This window comes from Triticum dicoccoides, chromosome 3B, assembly GCF_002162155.2.
Source record: "Triticum dicoccoides isolate Atlit2015 ecotype Zavitan chromosome 3B, WEW_v2.0, whole genome shotgun sequence".
Taxonomy (NCBI): Eukaryota; Viridiplantae; Streptophyta; class Magnoliopsida; order Poales; family Poaceae; genus Triticum; species Triticum dicoccoides.
The window spans coordinates 764,684,732-764,691,172 of record NC_041385.1 but is presented as its reverse complement, the minus strand read 5'-3'; positions in this window follow the sequence as shown (position 1 = coordinate 764,691,172).

The window sequence follows — 6,441 nt, the reverse complement described above, 5'->3', positions numbered from 1 at the left end:
GAACACGACGACGGCGCTGTTTCTCCATTCTGACCCAGCCATGTACACGAGCCCTGACCGTACGTATGCGTGAGTAGGCATTCGAGACCCTGCCCGTATGTACGTACGTGGCCGTATTTTCTTTCTTCCACACTGGCCGTGATAACCCACAAGTGTAGGGGATCGCAACAGTTTTCGATAAGTAAGAGTGTCGAACCCAACGAGGAGCTAAAGGTAGAATAAATATTCCCTCAAGTTCTATCGACCACCGATACAACTCTACGCACGCTTGACGTTCGCTTTACCTAGAACAAGTATGAAACTAGAAGTACTTTGTAGGTGAGATAGGATAGGTTTGCAAGATAATAAAGAGCACGTAAACCTAAACTAGGGGCTGTTTAGATAAAGATGTAATATAGTAAATATAGCGAGTGTGGAAAAGTGGTGGTAAGAGTTGTGAAATTGTCTCTAAGCAATTGACTATGTTACTAGACTGGTAATCACTATTGCAATTCTATTTGAGGGAGAGGCATAAGCTAACATACTTTCTCTTCTTGGATCATATGCACTTATGATTGGAACTCTAGCAAGCATCTGCAAATACTAAAGATTCATTAAGGTAAAACCCAACCATAGCATTAAAGTATCAAGTCCCCTTTATCCCATACGCAACAATCTACTTACTCGGGTTTGTGTTTTAGTCACTCACGCAACCCACTATAAGCGAATCATGAACGCATTGCAACACCCTACAGCGGGAATCCCTCACGCTTGCGCGACATGGAGGGCACCATAGGACGGCACCAATAATAAAACATGCAACTCAAACCAATCATAGCAATTCATCAATCACCGATAGGACAACGAAAATCTACTCAGACATCATAAGATGTCAACACATCATTGGAAAATAATATGAAGCATAAAGCACCATGTTCAAGTATAGGATACAGCGGGTTGCGGGAGAGTGGACCGCTGGATATAGATGGGGGAAGGTGATGGAGATGTTGGTGATGATGGCGGAGGTGTTGGTGAAGATCCCGGTGATGATGATGGCCCCTGGCGGCGTTCCGGCGCCATCGGAAGCAAGGGGGAGAGGGCCCCCCGTCTTATTCTTCTTCCTTGACCTCCTCCCTAGAAGGGAGAAGGGTTTCCCATCTGGTCCTTGGCTCCCATGGCTTGGGAGGGGCGAGAGCCCCTCCGAGATTGGATCTATCTCTCTGTTTCTGAGTTCTCTGGTTCTGCCCCTTCACCGTTTCCTTTATATCCGGAGATCCGTAACTCCGATTGGGGTGAATCTTTCGCCCAGATTTTTCTCGTAAAATTAGCTTTCTTGCGGCAAAATAAGGGCGTAAACCGCCTTATGGGTGGCCCACGAGAGCCCAGGGCGCGCCCAGGGGGGAGGGCTCCCCCCTTGTCTCGTGGCCACCCCGGACACCGTTTCGCGTTGATTCTTCCTCCGAAAAATCCCAAATATTCCAAAATAATTCTCCATCCATTTTTATCCCATTTGGATTCCGTTTGATATTGGTTTTCTGTGAAACATAAAACATGCAACAGACAGGAACTGGCACTGGGCACTGGATCAATATGTTAGTCCCAAAAATAATATAAAAAGTTGCCAAAAGTATATGAAAGTTGAATAATATTGGCATGGAACAATAAAAAATTATAGATACGACGGAGACGTATTAGCATCCCCAAGCTTAATTCCTGCTCGTCCTCGAGTAGGTAAATGATAAAAAAGATAATTTTTGATGTGGAATGGTACCTAGCATAATCTTGAATCATATATCTAATCATGGCATGAATATTAAGACACGAGTGATTCAAAGCAATAGTCTATCATTTGACATAAAAACAATAATACTTCGAGCGTACCAATAAAGCAATCATTTCTTTTCAAAACAACAAGGCCAAAGCAAGCTTATCCCTACAAAATCATATAGTTTGGCCATGCTTCATTTTTGTCACACAAAATGCTCCCATCATGCACAACCCCGATGACGAGCCGAGCAATTGGTTCGTACTTTTTAAGGCACTTCAGCTTTTTCAACCCTCACGCAATACATGAGTGCAAGCCATGGATATAGCACTATAGGTGGAATAGAATATAATGATGGAGGTTATGTGGAGAAGACAAAAAAGGAGAAAGTCTCACATCGACACGAATAATCAACGGGCTATGGAGATCCCCATCAATTGATGTCAATGCGAGGAGTAGGGATTGCCATGCAACGGATGCACTAGAGATATAAGTGTATGAAAGCTCAACAAAAGAAACTAAGTGGGTGTGCATCGAACTTGCTTGCTCATGAAGACCTAGGGCATTTGAGGAACCCCATCGTTGGAATATACAAGCGAAGTTCTATAATGAAAATTCCCACTAGTATATGAAAGTGACAACATAGGAGACAATCTATATGAAGAACATGGTGCTACTCTGAAGCACAAGTGTGGAAAAAGGATAGTAACATTGCCCCTTTTATTTATTTACTTCTTTTTCTTTTTTTTTCTTTTGGGTGGGCTTCTTTGGCCCCCTTTTTTATTTAGGCTTCTTTGGCCTTCCCTTTTTTTCTTTTTTTTATGGGGCAATGCTCTATAATGATGATCATCACACTTTTATTTACGTACAACTCAATATTACAACTCGATAGTAGAACAAAGATATGACTCTATATGAATGCTTCCGGTGGTGTATCGGGATGTGTAATGATCTAGCGTAGCAATGACATCAAAAAACGGACAAGCCATGAAAACATCATGCTAGCTATCTTACGATCATGCAAAGCGATATGACAATAAATTCTCAAGTCATGTATATGATGATGATGCAAGTTGCATGGCAATATATCTCAGAAGGGCTATGGAAATGCCATGATAGGTAGGTATGGTGGCTGTTTTGAGGAAGATATAATGAGGCTTATGTGTGATAGAGCGTATGGTATCATGGGGTTTGGATGCACCGGCGAAGTTTGCGCCAACTCTCGAGGTGAGAAAGGGCAATGCATGGTACCGAAGAGGCTAGCAATGATGGAAAGGTAAAAGTGCGTATAATCCATGGACTCACATTAGTCATAAAGAACTCATATACTTATTGCAAAAGTTTATTAGGCCTCGAAGCAAAGTACTACTAGGCATTCCCCTAGGGGGATATATTCGTAGGAAAAGACCATCGCTCGTTCCCGACTGCCACTCATAAGGAAGACAATCAAAGAAACACCCCATGCTTCAAATTTGTCACACAACGATTGCCATACGTGCATGCTACGGGACTTGCAAACCTTAACACAAGTGTCTCTACAATCCACAACCACCCACTAGCATGACTCTAATATCACCATCTTTATACCGCAAAACTATTGCAAGGAATCAAACATATCATATTCAGCGATCTACAAGTTTATGTAGGATTTTATGACTAACCATGTGAATGACCAATTCCTGTCATCTGTCTAAACAGGTATAAGTGAAGCAAGAGAGTTCAATTCTTTCTACAAAAGATATGTTCACGCTCTAACAAATATAAGTGAAGTAAAAGAGCATTTTATAAATGGCGGTTTTCTATGTGAAGAGAAACAGGCAATCCAAACTTCAAATTATATAACTGAAGCACATGAAGCATTCTATAAAGTCATACTCAAAAGATTTAAGTGAAGTGGAATGAGCATTCTATAAATAAACCAAGGATTATCTCATACCAGCATGGTGCATAAAAGAAAAATGAAAACTAAATGCAAAAGACGCTCCAAGACTTGCACATAATGCATAAACAAAACGAATACGAAAACATACCGATACTTGTTGAAGAAAGAGGGGATGCCTTCCAGGGCATCCCAAGCTTAGACGCTTGAGTCTCCTTGAATATTTACTTGGGGTGCCTCGGGCATCCCCAAGCTTGAGCTCTTGCCTCTCTTCCTTTTCCTCATACCGAGACCTCCTCGTTTAGACACTTCATCCACACAAAACTTCAACAGAAAACTCGGTAAGATCCGTTAGTATAATAAAGCAAATCACCACTCTAAGTACTATTGAAAACCAAATCATATTTTGTTTTTGCATTGTGTCTAATGTAATATAGCTTTTCCATGGCTCAATCCACTGATACAAATTGATAGATTCATCAAAACAAGCAAACTATGCATCAAAAACAGAATCTGTCAAAAACAGAACAGTCTGTAGCAATATGAACATCCACCATACTTCTGTTACCCCAAAAATTCTACCAAAATTAGGAATAATTAGTAAGTTGTACATAAAGACAGTGCAAAAGGAATCAGACCCACTTCACATTCCAGTTAAATATGTAAAATCGCGCACTACAGACAAAGTTTCTGTCCTGCACCATACAAACCAACAAGCATTGTAAACATCCTAAAGGCAAACCTTGGCACATTATTTTTATAATACAATGGAATTATACAAGGGGATAATTATTTTTGATGAAAAGTTTCTGTAATCAAGATTCACAAAGTTTCCGTGAGCATGAACAAAGTTCAAGGAGCTCTCCCACTTCAACAATGCTTGTCTTTCTCACTTTCACTTTCCTTTTTGAAAAGTTTTTAGGTTCCCCTCTTTATTTTTTTATTTTTAAACTATACGAAAGCACTCAACAGAAATAAATGACTCTCTAAAACTTCCGAGTTGTCTCCCTGGAAGCGCTTTCTTTAAAGCCATTAAGCTAGGCATATAGTGCTCAAGTAATGAATCCACCCAGATCCCAAGGTAAATCAAAGCCAATTTTAATTAACAATGATTTCTAATTTAGTAGTGAGCACAAAGTAACATATATCATGCAACAACGAAGTCTAACTCTCTTCCTATGCATCGGCATGTCATAAAAGAACAATTCATGCACACAAAGTAAGGCCAATGCATAGTATAAACAGTTTCTTGCAATTCTATCGTATTGGAAACATAAAGAGGCGGAGATGTAGTTCCTCTCTCATAATAATTGCAAGTAGGATCAGCAAGCACATGCGTATTACATTCATCAAAATCATCATGTGCAATGGTAAAAGGCAACCCATCAATATAATCCTTAATAAGCACAAACTTCTCCGATATAGTGTAGTAGGGAGAATTCAGAAAGATAATAGGACTATCATGTGTGGGTACAATAGCAACAATTTCATGTTTAACATAAGGAACTATATCAAGTTCATCTCCATAAGCATAATTCATACTGGAATCTTGGCCACAAGCATAGCAAGCATCATCAAAAGGGGATATTTCAAGAGAATCAATGGGATCCTAACAATCATCATAGCAATCATCATAGTAATCATCATAGCAATGATCCTTCGGTAAGAACGAAGGGAAATTAAACAATGTATGAGTTGAAGAGTTACTCTCATTAGAAGGTGGGCACGGGTAGCTAATCCGCTCTTCCTCCTTTTGTTCTTTGCTCTCCTCATCATCTTTTTCATCCAATGAGCTCATAGTTTCATCAATTTCTTCTTCCATAGCTTCCTGCAAAATATTCGTCTCTTCTTGGACAGCGGAGAATTTCTCAATATATGGTTTAACATAGGCATTAGAAGCATAATTATCATAACAATATTCAAGTATGGCAAAACATTCAGATTTGTAAAGAGTAGCATCATACTTTTCAATCAAAAAAGCAACAAATTCTTTAATTTGTTGAACATCATAGTAATTATAAACACCCTTAGCATATGAAGATACGATTCCATTATCACTAAACAAGCATTGATAGGGTAGGTGTTTCTTAGGGTCGTCAGAACAACAAGTAAACTCATGTATTTCACATAAATACCAAGCATAGCATTGCAAACGTTGAATTTGATCCCATAATAGTTTCCCTTTTTCAGATATACGGTGTCGCACAAAACAAGCATGCTCATCTAAAGATTTGCCCTCAACTAAACTAGTGGGGGTTTCAGCACGAGCACAAAGGGATCGAAGATGATCCAAGTAAAAAGCTTCAGGAGTGTGATAGATTTTGAGTGGTTCTTCAACCACGGGTTCAGTAGGTACAACTAATTTTTTTTTGGTATTTTGCGTTTCCTACCTATAGCTAAAGATAGAAAACAACTAAGAGCAGCAAATAAAAATTACTTAGTGATAAAGCAAACAAGCACACACGAGAATATTCACCCCATGCTATGACTCCCTAGCAACGGCACCAGAAAGAGGTCTTGATAACCCACAAGTGTAGGGGACCGCAACAGTTTTTGATAAGTAAGAGTGTCGAACCCAACGAGGAGCTACAGGTAGAATAAATATTCCCTCAAGTTCTATCGACCACCGATACAACTCTACACACACTAGTAGATAAAGGGGCTTTTGTCCCGGTTGGTAAAGCCCTTTAGTCCCGGTTTTTGAACCGGGACTAAAGGGTCGTTACTAATGCCTCTCCCCTTTAGTCCCGGTTCTTAAACGAACCGGGACTAAAGGCCGCGGCCACGTGGAGCTCCACCTTTAGTCCCGGTTGGTAAC